We start from the raw sequence: 15,286 nt of genomic DNA, 5'->3' as shown, positions 1-15,286 counted from the left end.
TGGTCACAGCTGTTGTGCAGGTGTGTGTGTGTGTGTGTGTCATTTGTAAAATGGAAGTGGTTATAATGAGTTGGTCACTCACACACAGCTGGTCTCAGTGGATATTACATAAGGATTGTGGGCAGCAAATTAAAGATGTGGCATCATTTTCTTAGGCTCTTTGATAACTCATAGAAGGTTGCAGGCAAACATGGCTTACTGTTTGAAATCCGTTTGTAGCCTAACCATAGCATTTAGCTTCAACCGTGAACATCAAGAGTCTTCCTGCTGTTTGTTGCAAAACATTAAACATTTGCTAGTGTCTTAGTATGTGTGTGCACTTATAAAATTCACATTTGTAAACTTTGTAATCACAGTTGTTTCCCTGTAATCTTACACAGTCCTAATATTACTTGTGACATTCTATGTTTCTCAGGAAACTGAATGATCTGTTGAGTCTTTTTTGAAAGAGAAAGTCCAGAATATATAACACTTAGGTCACTAATGGTTTGATGTAACAAAAAAAACCCAACTCATTGACTAAGAAAATGTTTGGTCAGGAGCATCCCTAATGATAACCGTTTAAGCACAGTTAAATCATCCAGCCGTCCAGCGGAGAAGATCGAGTGCAAGCCAACAGGACAGTCTGCTTCTCACACCACACAGGAAACACACACATCTATTTTGGCCCAAACAGTCCTACTTGCCAGATTTGACCTGGAACATGAAAGTCAAATGGTCAGAGTACGACTATCAGGGAGCAATCCAAGTACTAGGAGCTCCTGGAGGTTTGCTGCACAAAGAAAAGAGAACTGTCAGAAATTTTGATTGCACCTGGTACATATCGAAAATTCTCATTGTCGTCTCATATGCAGCAGTCTCACACCATGTGTGCACCTTGGCCTTTAAGCAACACAAAAGGGAAACATCCCAAATAAGAAAACCTACCTCTGTGGAAGAGAGAGCAGCGGGTATCAGAGCTGTGTTAACTGTTGATTGGCTGGTAAGACAGCTGATTCACATGAAAACAAGTCTTGCAAGCTGCCAGGCAGCATAGAGTGGGTTTGCTTGCCGTCTGAAGACACTGAATAGGTTGTTCAAAGTGAACATACATTTACTGGTTTGGGGGTTGTGCTTAATTATCTGTAATTCCTCACTAAGAACAAAGCCTTATGTTTGTATTTCAGTCAGACATTCCTGTGAACTGCAAGAAGCTTGTGGTCTTCAGGGGGACTGACTGCTGCTATTTATCGCAGGAATCGATCACTGTGAAAGCCAGACAGTTTGGGGAATACCAAAATGAGAGCAAGGTACAAAAATCAACTTCAGCCTGACTAGTAATCCTCTGACTCGTGTTCCTGCCTGTAGAATGATAGAAATCAGCCTACAAAGCAGGTGTCTGCTGAACCCTTTGATAATTTTAACTTTCAAAGACAAAACCACAACGAGGAAATGGAATGCTGTGAAAATGACCGACGCATGCAAATGATCACTCCTGGTTTTGGATGTTGCATCAGTTGTATTTGAATAATTTATTTTTTGTTGCCTGCAAGTGGACAAAAAAAATGAAGCTATATGACACTAAGATCAGATTTAAACAAAACAAACTAACACTTTGAAGTAAATGCTGAATCTTTTCAGGATTGTGTTTGGGGAATATTTGCATAGCAACTTGTAATGATGATTTGGTGCACTGCTGTAATTTGTCAGTTGGATATTCGTGTTTTCCGATCATAGCTAATGTTGGACTTTTGAGTAAAAAGTCCTCAATCATCTCCAGTGTATTTCCTTTAGTTTCTCTTCTAAAAGGAAATGAAGATCCTCTTAGGACCCGATTCTTCTTTTGATACTGACATTTTTACACATTTGTCCAATCTAAATGTTGAAAGATTTACACCGTTTCTGAAAATGGTTTGTACAGTAATCCTCTGTAATGGTATACTTCAGTACTCGGTACATATTAGGCCTTTCATAAGGCTGGCTAGTTTTTATTGATTTTATTATGCAAATGAAAGACAGCTAGTAGAATCGTATATTGATCATGGTGTGTAAAACAATGAAATAAGCCTTAAATATGCTGTGAAATGGATACATCATACATGTAGTGGTTGCAAGAAGCAGCACAATGGATGTTTCATTGGTTATAGTGGAATAAAGGACATGTGGAATTGTGTTTCTGATCTTTTCTTTGTCTCACCACCATGTTAGGGTGATGAAATACCAATATTGTAGTAATACAACCATATTTCTGAGTACTTTGGAAACTGTGAACAACGTGACAGAATGTCGTTTTCAGAAGTATTTTGATCCATGCCATGACTTCCATTCCACAATCTGCAGTGAACATAACAGCCATTCAGTAGTGGTTTTCTCTTTTCTACAGAAATTTGTCAAAAGTGTCATTGATAAAATCTCCTAATATTTTGCTTTCCTATTGATAAACTGTATTCATACATTTTAGCTGTATCCCTAGTTGAACTTTTCCTCATCTACAAGAGAGACCTTCTCCCAGTTATTGGGTAATTCTTTTTGTTTGTTTGGTATTTTATTTTTTTCCTGGCATCGCAAAACAATTTCAGCCTTAAATTCCAATATGTCTAATTAACTTTATGCTTTAAATGAGCTATTAATTTTATATTGTTCTAACTTTTTCAGGTTGTAGTCTGTGCCTGTATGTGACAGTACATAAATCAGTAAAACAAAATCTTGTATTGACTTTTGAGTTCATCAGTTTCCGTCTACAGCATGTCTCTCTGTTTTTTGACTCACTCTTCTACTTTCACTTTTCTGAAGGCTTTTAATATATTTAATTTGTGCAACTCTACCTGTGCTTGATAATAGTGTGGTAGAGGGACTGGTCCCTTTGGATCTTTTGGGATAGGCGCTGCCTGGCCTTCCATTAGCCATTCTGGGTATGACTCATCTATTAGTACCTGATTCACAGGTGCTGCCAGATACTCATGCAGTGCAGTTAGCTTCTATAGTCAGTAGATGTGAATCATGTCTGGGCCTCGTGCTGTCCAGGTTTTCATGCTTGAGACCCTTTCTTGGATGTCTGCCACTGTGATGGTTACTGGATCCTATTCAGGGAGGTTGCTGTGGTTTCCTCTTAGATCCACTAGCCACTGAGCATTCTTGTCATGGGTTGTGTCCATGTCCCATACGCTTATCCAATATTGCTTCATCTCCAGCCTTGGTTGGGCTGTTCTCATGTTGTTCCGCTGCCACTGAGAGTACACCTTGGATGGTTAAGTGGAATAGCAGCTGGCCAAAGCTGTGAGTCTTTGCCTGGCAGTTTCCGAGGCCTCAGATATGGACAGCTAAGACATACTGATGGCATTGGTTACAAAAGAATGTAAACTCCCATCCTTTCTGTCTGGCAGCTGTTGCCATTAGAATTATTAACTGAATGGACTGTTGTGCCAAACACATTTTTCTTTTCCCAAATTGGCTCTAATGAAGGGGGGAGAAAATATAACAAGGAAGAGCTCCTAGTCAAACCAGATGACCAAGGAAGGGTGTTAACGACCACACCAGAACATCCAGCTGCATTCCAAGAAGGGGCAGCAGGGAGAGGTAGAGAGAGGAAACCCCTCCCTCCACGATGATGTCCCATGGGAGCCAAGGCTGTGTTAAACATACAACAGTTTAACAATATTTAGACAAGCCTGTGAAATACCAGGAGAATATACAGGGTGGACCATTTATATGGATACACTGTAATAACATGGGAATGGTTGGTGATATTAAAGTCCTGTTTGTGGCACATTAGTATATGTGAGGGGCAAACTCCTCAAGCTGGGTGGTGACCATGGTGGCCATTTAGAAGTCGGCCATCTTGGATAAAACTTTTGTTTTTTCAATAGGAAGAGGGCCATGTGACACATCAAACTTATTGGTAATGTCACAAGAAAAACAATGGTGTGCTTGGTTTCAGAATCAGAATCAGAATGGGTTTTATTGCCAAATGTTGAGCAGGTTTACAACATTAGGAAATTGCTGCGGTGCTTCAGTGCAAACATACTGTCATAAATTGCGCTTAAATAGACATGAAAAAATAAAAGTAAGAATAAGAATTAAAAGTGCTACGTAGAAAGATATATACATGAGTGCAGGTGGTGATCAGTGCCAAACATAGAATGATGCAGTGACACAGCGTAGGGTCATGTGTTAGTGGTGGGAACAGTCATACGGTTATTGTTCATGTGTCCAACAGCAGAGGGGAAGAAACTGTTCTTATGGCGAGAGGTTCTGGTGCGAATGGACCGGAGCCTCCTGCCTGAGGGGAGCAGGTCAAACAGACTGTGTCCAGGGTGAGAAGGGTCAGCTAAGATCCGAGCTGCACGCCGCAATGTCCTGGAGGTGTACAGGTCCTGCAGAGATGGGAGTCTACAGCCAATCACCTTCTCAGCAGAGCGCACAACACGCTGCAGTCTCTGTTTGTCCCTGATAGTGGCTCCAGCGTACCACACGGTGATGGAGGAGGTGAGGATGGACTCGATGATTGCGGTGTAGAACTGCATCATCGTCCGTGTTGGCAGGTTGAATTTCTTCAGCTGCCTCAGGAAGTACATCCTCTGCTGGGCTTTCTTGATGACGGAGGTGATGGTGGGCTCCCACTTCAGGTCCTGGGTGATGGTGGTACCCAGGAAGCGGAATGAGTCCACAGAGGTGATGGGGGTGTCAGTCAGGATGATGGGGGGGAGTGGGGCTGTGTGCTTCCTGAAGTCCACATTAATCTCCACTGTCTTCTGGGCATTCAGCACCAGGTTGTTGTGGCTGCACCAGGACACCAGACGTTCAACCTCCCTCCTGTAGGCAGACTCGTCCCCGTCCGAGATGAGCCCAATAACGGTGGTGTCATCTGCAAACTTGATTAGCTTGACAGACTGGTGGGTGGAGGTGCAGCAGTTGGTGTACAGGGAGAAGAGCAGAGGAGAAAGAACACAGCCCTGAGGGGAGCCGGTGCTGATGGTCCGGGAGTCCGAGACATTCTTTCCCAGCCTCACGTGCTGCTTCCTGTCCGTCAGGAAGTCAGTGATCCACCGGCAGATGGGATCAGGCACATTCATCTGGGAAAGCTTGCCTCGGAGATGGTCTGGAAGGATGGTGTTGAAGGCAGAGCTGAAGTCCACAAACGTAACTTTATTCTCTTTTACCCCCTCACATATACTAATGTGCAACAAACAGGACTTTAACATATCACCAGCCATTTCCATGTTATTATGGTGTATCAATATAAATGGCCCACCCTGTAGAATAGAATAGAATAATCCTTTAATTGTCCCACAAAGGGAAATTTGGCAGCAGCCAGAAAGACATAGAAAGACACACAGACATATAGTCTGGTCAGGTAGGACAAAACTTGAACTCCAAACCGTAATACACAACATGTTTGGAGGTTCAAACTTTGTTGTCTTAGGTTGTTACGCAGTGCCTTTTGAGTTGGAAATATCAAGTTGTGGGCCTGTTCTTGATACATTCTTGATAAAAATTTGCTGCTATCAACCAAAATAATGGTGGTGGACAAACGAGGGTAGACATTCAGGAAGACCATGATTCCAAACACAAGCCAAGAAAACTCAGAAAAGAAAATAAAGCTACTAGAATCGCCCAGCCAATCACCTGAACCGAATCTAATTGAAAATCTGTGGTAAGAAGCAAAGCTGATAGACATTTGAGTTCATAGAAGGGGCCCACAAAACCTTCAGAATTTGAACTGTTTTTATGGAAGAATGTGCCACACCTGAGTAATGCATGATACCAGGTTCTCCATGTAGGAGGTGTCTTGAAGCTGTCATCACCAACAAAGTCTGTTGTAATTAATATGCAAACTGTCATGACCACTGATCAACAACCATTGATCATAGACCACTGATCAATGGCCATAAATACCATTAACAGAGAGTTGGAGAATGGCTCCAATCACAGCATTGGAAGATGGAGAAAGATGTACTCTGAGGCCCCCTCTTCGATTCAGAGATGGTCTTTCCCTATTTACGTAAATGGCCTCCTTGACTCCGCACTCAAGCCAGCGTTCCTCCCTATGGATGTTACATCCTCATCATTGAAAGAGTGTCCACTGGCCTGTAGGTGTGAATAGACTGCAGAGTCCAGGCCTGACGAGGGAGCTCTTCTGTGTTGTGCCATCCACTTCACCAGATGTTGTTTGGTTTCCCCGATGTATAAATCCTGGCAATCCTCCTGGCATTTAACAGTGTACACTTCTGTTTGTGTTGGGGGACCCGATCCTTGGGGTGGACCGGTTTTTGTTGCAGCATATTTTGGGGTTTAATAGCCACAGAGACCCGGTGTTTAGAAAAAAATGCGTCTCAACTGTTCCGAAACGCCTGACAGATATGGGCTCGCTAAGGGTTTTCGCTTAGGCAGCGGTTGTCCTTCTCTCCTGGATCGGCTGGAGCCTTCTTTTGGCGCCTTCCCAGCTTTGACAAAAGTCCTGCTGGGATAACCACATTTACTCAGGGCCTTCTTGAACTGGTGTTTTTCTGCTTCCCTGGCCGCTGTGTCTGTGGGGATGGTGTTCGCTCAATGTTGTAGTGTCCTGATAAAGCTCAGTTTGTGCTCCAGTGGATGATGAGAGTCAAACCTCAAATACTGATCCGTATGCGTAGGTTTACGGTACACATCAGCTTTTAGATGTCCCCCATTACTGATGGAAATCTCACAGTTTAAGAAGTCTGACCTTCCACTTTTCATATCCTCCCTGGTGAATTTGATGTGTTGGTCCACCGAGTTAATGTGATCTGTGAATTGTGGTACGTCCTGAGATTTGATTTTCATCCAGGTGTCATCCACATACCTGAACCAATGACTTGGTGGTCTTCAAGAGGTGGATGACAGAGTCACATAACAGGGCCAAAATGGGTGAAACTGGGGAACCCATGGAGTACCCATGTTTCTGTCTGTAGAACTGACCCTTGTATTTGAAATAGGTGGAACTAAGACAGTTCCAAAAGCAAACACACTTGGTCGATGCTGAGAGTGGTCCTGTTACTGAGGTTGGGGTCATCCTGTAATCTCTTGCGAACTACCTCCAACGCTTCAGTGACTGGAACACAAGTGAAGAGAAGTGTAACATCATACAAGACCATCTAACTGTTTTAGACAATTTATCACTCTCTTCCTGTAACCACTTCCTGGGCTTGTTTCAGAGGCTCATAAGTAGGGATGGGTATCGTTTAGGTTTTATCTGATACCGGTGCCAAATCGGTACTTTTGAAACGGTGCCGGTGCTCAAACGGTGCTCAAACCGGTGCTTAAAGAATGGAGAACACAAAATTGGTCCAAAAACCTCTCATGTTCAGCTGGTTTTTTGTAAAAAGATAACAATGTTAGCCTTTTCTGCAGCTATGGGGCATATATGGTATCACTCTTGGCTGGAAGCAGTGCTTAAACAATGGCAAAAACACAAACTTTGTCCTAAACCTCTCATGTTTAACTGTTTCCCTCTTTTTCTTTGGTCATTTTAGCCTTTTTGGCCAGGGTGAAGGGAGTATCTGCCATCAAACAAGAAGACAGCCGCATGTAGCTATGATGATGTTTGCTAGTTCACCTTACATGCATTAATGTAATAACGTGGTTAGCCTACTCAATGTAAATTACACACGAACAACATTAAGCTACTCATGCAGAGAAGAACGGCTGCTGCTGCCATCAAATACGGCGCATTTCTCGGCTTTTAAAAAAAACCCGCTATGCGTCGCCAGGTGTTTCATCGGATTCGAGGTGTTACCTCCTTTGACAGTATCACAGTATCAGCTTAAAGCACTTGTTGCAGGCTGCTGAGTTTGCATATTTTGCTGTGAAGTACAGCCAGACTTTTGACCGCTTCGCCTTGGGCATTTTTAATCTGTAGCTCTGCATAAAAGAACGTACATACCTGGCCCCGCCTACTATCCTCGGAAACGTAAAATGATCGGCTAGAAGTGTATCACAGCTCAGGAAAAAAAAGCACCGAAATAAAGCACCGAAATGTGCGCTGCTTTTCGGTCTGGTTACTACCGTTTATGTCAGAACCGGTGCCATCATGGCACCGGACACCGGTACCCATCCCTACTCATAAGTGTTTTTGTCACTGAGCAGTCACAAAACAGTGTGACCAGCAAACCACCCCCACATGTAGAGACCATTCATTTACCTTTTCTGCATTGCAAAAAGACACGATAGGTGGAACCACAAAGATCTCAAATTTGGACTCATCAGACTAAAGCACAGATTTCCACTGTTCTAATGTCCATTCCTTGTGTTTCTTGGCTCAAACAAATCTCCTCTGCTTGTTGCTTTTCCTTATTCGTGGTTTCTTAGCAGCTATTTGTGCATAAAAACCTGATTAACGCTATATATATATATATATATATATATATATATATATATATATATATATATATCCGTGGCAGATATCCAAGAAAGGGTCTCCAGTATGAAGAGTCGGACAGCAAGCACCAGGCCCTGACATGGTTCACGCCTACCGGCTGAAGAAGCTGACTGCACTCCACGAGCGCCTGGCAGCACAAATGAACCAGCTAACCGAAGGCCGGACAGTCCTGATCCTCAAGGACCCCCAGAAGGGACCGGTCCCCTCCAACTACCGACCAATAACCTGCCTCAGCACCACGTGGAAGCTCCTGTCAGGTATCATAGCGGCTAAGATGAACAGGCACATGGGTCAATACATGAGCGGGGCACAGAAAGGGATGGGCAAGAATACCAGAGGCGCAAAACACCAGCTACTGGCAGCAGTCAGCCGAGACTGCAGGACCAGACTGACCAACCTGTGCACTGCCTGGGTTGATTACAAGAAGGCCTATGACTCAATGCCCCACAGCTGGATACTGGAATGCCTAGAACTATATAAGATCAACAGGACCCTGAAAGCCTTCATCAGGAACTCAATGGGGATGTGGCAAACAACACTGGAGGCCATCCTCAAGCCCATAGCACAAGTCACCATCAAGTGCGGGATCTACCAAGGAGATGCTCTGTCCCCACTGCTGTTCTGCATAGGCCTGAACCCCCTCAGTGAGATCATTAACAAGACTGGCTACGGATACCGACTACGGAACGGAGCAGTTGTCAGCCACCTCCTGTACATGGATGACATCAAGTTGTATGCCAAGAGTGAACGAGACATCGATTCACTGATCCACACCACCAGGATATACAGCAATGACATTGGAATGTCGTTCAGGCTGGAGAAGTGTAGTCAGATGATAACAAAGAGAGGGAAGGTAGTCAGAACTGAGGGGGTCGAACTACCAGAAGGCAACATTGCAGACATAGCGGACAGTTACAAGTACCTGGGGATCCCGCAGGCAAATGGGAACCATGAAGAGGCCGCTAGAAAAGCTGCAACCACCAAGTACCTGCAGAGGGTCAGGCAAGTCCTGAGGAGTCAGCTGAACGGTAAGAACAAGATCCGGGGCATCAACACGCACGCCCTGCCCGTGATCAGGTACCCTGCTGGGGTAATAGGCTGGCCAAAGGAGGAGATAGAAGCCACTGACATCAAGACAAGAAAGCTCCTTACCATGCATGGAGGGTTTCACCCCAAGTCCAGCACCCTGAGGCTGTACGCTAAGCGGAAGGAAGGGGGCCGGGGACTGGTGAGTGTCAGCACCACAGTCCAGGATGAGACAACGAACATCCAAGAATACATTGGGAAGATGGCCCCAACTGACCGAGTGCTCAGTGAATACCTCAGGCAGCAGAAACCCAAGAAAGAGGAGGGAGACGAGGAACCATCATGGAAGGACAGGCCCCTGCACGGTATGTACCACCGGCAGATAGAGGAGGTGGCTGATATCCAGAAATCCTACCAGTGGCTGGACAAAGCTGGACTGAAAGACAGCACAGAGGCACTAATCATGGCAGCACAAGAACAAGCTCTGAGCACAAGATCCATAGAGGCTGGGGTCTATCACACCAGGCAAGACCCCAGGTGCAGTCTGTGTAAAGATGCCCCAGAGACAATCCAGCACATAACAGCAGGGTGCAAGATGCTAGCAGGCAAGGCATACATGGAACGCCATAACCAAGTGGCCGGCATAGTGTACAGGAACATCTGTGCCGAGTATAACCTGGAAGTCCCGAGGTCAAAATGGGAGATGCCCCCAAGGGTGGTGGAGAATGACCGAGCTAAGATCCTGTGGGACTTCCAGATACAGACGGACAAAATGGTGGTGGCTAACCAACCGGACATAGTGGTGGTAGACAAACAGAAGAAGACGGCCGTAGTGATTGATGTAGCGGTTCCGAATGACAGCAATATCAGGAAGAAGGAACACGAGAAGCTGGAGAAATACCAAGGGCTCAGAGAAGAGCTCGAGAGGATGTGGAGGGTGAAGGTAACGGTGGTCCCCGTGGTAATTGGAGCACTAGGTGCGGTGACTCCCAAGCTAGGCGAGTGGCTCCAGCAGATCCCGGGAATAACATCGGAGATCTCTGTCCAGAAGAGCGCAGTCCTGGGAACAGCTAAGATACTGCGCAGGACCCTCAAGCTCCCAGGCCTCTGGTAGAGGACCCGAGCTTGAAGGATTGACCGCCCACAGGGGTGAGTGGGGAATTTTTTCTATCCATCTATCCATCCATACATACATACATACATACATACATACATACATACATACATACATACATGTGCAACGGATCAAAAGACTCACGGTTCAGATCGGATAAATCTTTGGATCAGCAAAAAAAGAAAAAAGACAAGAAAAATTTAACTTGCCATTTAAGTATTTTTTTCCCATTGAAAAACATTCAACTCAGACTCATTCCACACAATTATATAAAAACAAATTAAGGTGCAATATAGGGCAGTACACGGCTTTGTATCTACCACTCCGCTGTGATATAACGAGCGGTCACGTAGCTTTTCGTTGTCCTGGAGGTCCTCCCATCTGTAGTTAGGGCAACAGAAGATTCCTGGGATAGTTCAGCCATAACTTTAGACCTTTCCTGCTCATACATGCTTGGAGCGATCTTGTCACCGAAGTGGACGTGCAACGGGATGTCATAGCGTGGTTCAAGCACGTCCATCTTATGTTTAAACCCCTTGTTTTGCACAACAGAATATGGCCTCATGTCTGCAGTTATAAACATCTCAATAACTTTTGTAATAGCTTTAGCCCGGTCGGATTGGGCAGCAAAGGGCTGCTTAAATGCCGCTGCTCCTCCACTTGGACCGCTAGCGCTGGCCATGACTATCGCTGGCCATGACTATCGCTGGCCATGACTATCGCTGGCCATGACTATCGCTTGACAGACTCACCATGTGCACCATACACACACTTTTTTCTTTCTCTTTTTCGAATCTTTGGATCACGTGTGTGCCGAACTGTGGTGTGGGATCGGTTCATCGCGGATTAACAGTGATCCATTGCACCACTATGATATAGTTTGCCTTAGTTCTTGGAAATTGCAGCAGCATACCAGAGGATGCAGGAGGGGCTGAGACTTGAGTGAGTAAGGAGTAAAACTGCACTATCATTGACTTCAGCAGGTTCTCCTTTTACAGGTGGAGGTACATACTCTGCTGTGCTATCTTGATGAGGGAGCTGATATTTTGCTCCTACCTTGGGTCCCGGAAAGTGACTGTTTCCAGAAAGTGGAAGGATTTTGTTGCCTCCACTGGCCAGGCATGGAGGAAAGTGGGATCTAGAGGAGCTGGTTTCACCCTGAAGTCCACTGTTTTGGCAGCATTTTTTTTTTTTACTTTTTATTTATCTTCAAACTGTTTTATACAAGCATGTACAGTCGTCCATCCTTGCCCCGTTTCACTTTAAACAGCTTTATTAGCTTTTTTACCCCTTACGATCATCCATTATAATCATTAGTCTTGGTAGTTAAATCGTATGTGGTCATACCTTTTAATTGTCATTCCGGTGTTCTGGAAACTACCAATGAACACAATAACAAAACATCTGGCCAAACTACACTTCCCCAAAATAAACCATAACCATATGATGTAAAAATAATATTGAAATAACTACACACATAAACAGTGAAACAAAAAACAATTACTATATAAAGAATGACTGAGATGGGTGCTGGTTCAGGGATGAGCGGTCCTTTACTGCATGTCTTCCCTTTTCTCTCCCTCCGCTTTCCTGTCACTCTTTACTGCTCTGTCCAATAAAGCTGAAAAAGGCCAAAATCAAAATACAGGGAGTGCAGAATTATTAGGCAAATGAGTATTTTGTCCACATCATCCTCTTCATGCATGTTGTCTTACTCCAAGCTGTATAAGCTCGAAAGCCTACTACCAATTAAGCATATTAGGTGATGTGCATCTCTGTAATGAGAAGGGGTGTGGTCTAATGACATCAACACCCTATATCAGGTGTGCATAATTATTAGGCAACGTCCTTTCCTTTGGCAAAATGGGTCAAAAGAAGGACTTGACAGGCTCAGAAAAGTCAAAAATAGTGAGATATCTTGCAGAGGGATGCAGCCGTCTCAAAATTGCAAAGCTTCTGAAGCGTGATCATCGAACAATCAAGCGTTTCATTCAAAATAGTCAACAGGGTCGCAAGAGGCGTGTGGAAAAACCAAGGCGCAAAATAACTGCCCATGAACTGAGAAAAGTCAAGCGTGCAGCTGCCAAGATGCCACTTGCCACCAGTTTGGCCATATTTCAGAGCTGCAACATCACTGGAGTGCCCAAAAGCACAAGGTGTGCAATACTCAGAGACATGGCCAAGGTAAGAAAGGCTGAAAGACGACCACCACTGAACAAGACACACAAGCTGAAACGTCAAGACTGGGCCAAGAAACATCTCAAGACTGGTTTTTCTAAGGTTTTATGGACTGATGAAATGAGAGTGAGTCTTGATGGGCCAGATGGATGGGCCTGTGGCTGGATTGGTAAAGGGCAGAGAGCTCCAGTCCCACTCAGACGCCAGCAAGGTGGAGGTGGAGTACTGGTTTGGGCTGGTATCATCAAAGATGAGCTTGTGGGGCCTTTTCGGGTTGAGGATGGAGTCAAGCTCAACTCCCAGTCCTACTGCCAGTTTCTGGAACACACCTTCTTCAAGCAGTGGTACAGGAAGAAGTCTGCATCCTTCAAGAAAACATGATTTTCATGCAGGACAATGCTCCATCACACGCGTCCAAGTACTCCACAGCGTGGCTGGCAAGAAAGGCTATAAAAGAAGAAAAACTAATGACATGGCCTCGTTGTTCACCTGATCTGAACCCCATTGAGAACCTGTGGTCCATCATCAAATGTGAGATTTACAAGGAGGGAAAACAGTACACCTCTCTGAACAGTGTCTGGGAGGCTGTGGTTGCTGCTGCACGCAATGTTGATGGTGAACAGATCAAAACACTGACAGAATCCATGGATGGCAGGCTTTTGAGTGTCCTTGCAAAGAAAGGTGGCTATATTGGTCGCTGATTTGTTTTTGTTTTGTTTTTGAATGTCAGAAATGTATATTTGTGAATGTGGAGATGTTATATTGGTTTCACTGGTAAAACCAAATAATTGAAATGGGTATATATTTGTTTTTTGTTAAGTTGCCTAATAATTCTGCACAGTAATAGTCACCTGCACACACAGATATCCCCCTAAAATAGCTAAAACTAAAAACAAACTAAAAACTACTTCCAAAAACATTCAGCTTTGATATTAATGAGTTTTTTGGGTTCATTGAGAACATGGTTGTTGTTCAATAATAAAATTATTCCTCAAAAATACAACTTGCCTAATAATTCTGCACTCCCTGTATAAAAAAAATGACTAAGATAAACACAGGGGAAATAGTAATAAATCTTTTTTTTTTAAAGAATACATAGAGGTGCCATAAATCTTACTATTGGTTCCCATGTTGTTTTTTCCATAATGTAGACCTTTTTAATTCTATCTCATCATTGTGTGATACTGAGAGAATGTGATGCAGATGTAATACATTTCTTCACAATCAGAAGCAGAACTCTCAGTACATATTTACAGTCTTTGTCCACTACATCCCTGGGGACTATTCCCAAAATGTATACGCATGGGTCCAAGTATAAATCAAACCCTAGAATACTTTTTATATCTATTTGCACAGATTTCCAAAACTCAAAAATTCCAGGCCAATCCCAAAATATGTGAATAAAGTCACCTAACTCTCTACAATTCCTCCAACAACACTGAGATGTCTTACCAAATTTTGGTGTGATGAATGGAGTGTTAAAACTCCGTGAATAGCTGCACACAGAGCCAAAGTTTTAGCACCACGCTCACAGCTTTGAGGTATGTGAGGTATTTGTGTAGATATGTGTGGATGAGTGAGTGTATGACCTGTGTGTGTGTAAATGTCTTTGTCAAGAAACATACTTTATAATGAGGGTGAGAAGCCACAACAACGCCCTCCCCCAGGAGCCAGAGGCAGAAAGACAGAGCTGTGCAGTCCACAACCACCCAAGAGTACTGAAGACCTGAGGCTATTCACCTCGATGAAGACTGACTGCCTGCCCCAGCAGATGAAGGAAAGAGGCCAGACTGAACTCTTTCAGCCAAAGGGCAAGAGCCCCAACGAAATGGAGGACCGGGCAGCCTACCCCGCCGGCTAGGCAAGCCAAGCCAACTTTACTGATAAAGCGCTTTAAAACAACAAGTGCTCATCAAAGTGATTAACATTAAAAGAATAAAACAAAAAAAAATCTAATAAATAAATAAAAACAACAACAACAACAATAATGATAATAATAATAATACAGCTGGTGATTGGAAGGTTGGAAGCATTTATACTCATCGGACTATAAATGCATGTAAATGTTAGATCTTAAGCATAGAAGAAAGTTCTATGAATAGGTGAATAAGGCATGTTGTACAAAGTGCTTTGAAACTGTGGGAGAGAAGAAAGGTGCTGTACACTACTGTTCAAATGTTTTAACACGCCTTCTCATCCAGTCTTTTTTCTTTATTTTTACTCATTTCTACATTGTAGATACATACTGAAGACATCAAATATATGATGCAAAATATATGGAATTATGTAACAAAGAAAAAACTGCGCTGCAAACCCGTGGCCTTCTTTTCACAGTGGCTGTGGTTTCATGGTCAGTGTTAGGCTACATCAAGTGTAGCAGAGATGAGTCTGAAGTTAAGCTAATTACGTTAATCAAATTCCAACTCAATATCAACTTTAAAGTGTACTGTCGGTGAAGAGGATGGAAGTCATCCCGGACAATGAATGAAGAAAGAGGAGAAAAAAAAATGAAAAAGAGAAAAAAAATAAAATAAATAAATGACCTCCTCAACATATCTTGAAGTTCTCCAGAGGCCTGGTAATGAATTAATTAT

At 43.7% G+C, this 15,286-nt stretch overlaps 1 protein-coding gene across 2 annotated transcripts in view; it reads left to right on the top strand.

The window, feature by feature from the left end:
- abhd17c (abhydrolase domain containing 17C, depalmitoylase) overlaps positions 1-2,152 on the top strand; it is a 33,330-nt gene extending 31,178 nt beyond the window's left edge. For both annotated transcript variants that reach the window (XM_085463393.1, XM_085463385.1), the window contains one exon: positions 1-2,152. This exon is cut by the window's left edge and continues 1,163 nt beyond it. The gene's annotated coding sequence lies outside the window, so the exon portion shown is untranslated.
- The last annotated feature ends 13,134 nt before the right edge of the window (positions 2,153-15,286 follow it).

This window comes from Copadichromis virginalis, linkage group LG1, assembly GCF_057382275.1.
Source record: "Copadichromis virginalis isolate Kocher_CV1m ecotype Utaka linkage group LG1, C_Virginalis_male_GT1.1, whole genome shotgun sequence".
Classification (NCBI taxonomy): domain Eukaryota; kingdom Metazoa; phylum Chordata; class Actinopteri; order Cichliformes; family Cichlidae; genus Copadichromis; species Copadichromis virginalis.
This window is presented reverse-complemented; position numbering and strand designations above follow the sequence as displayed.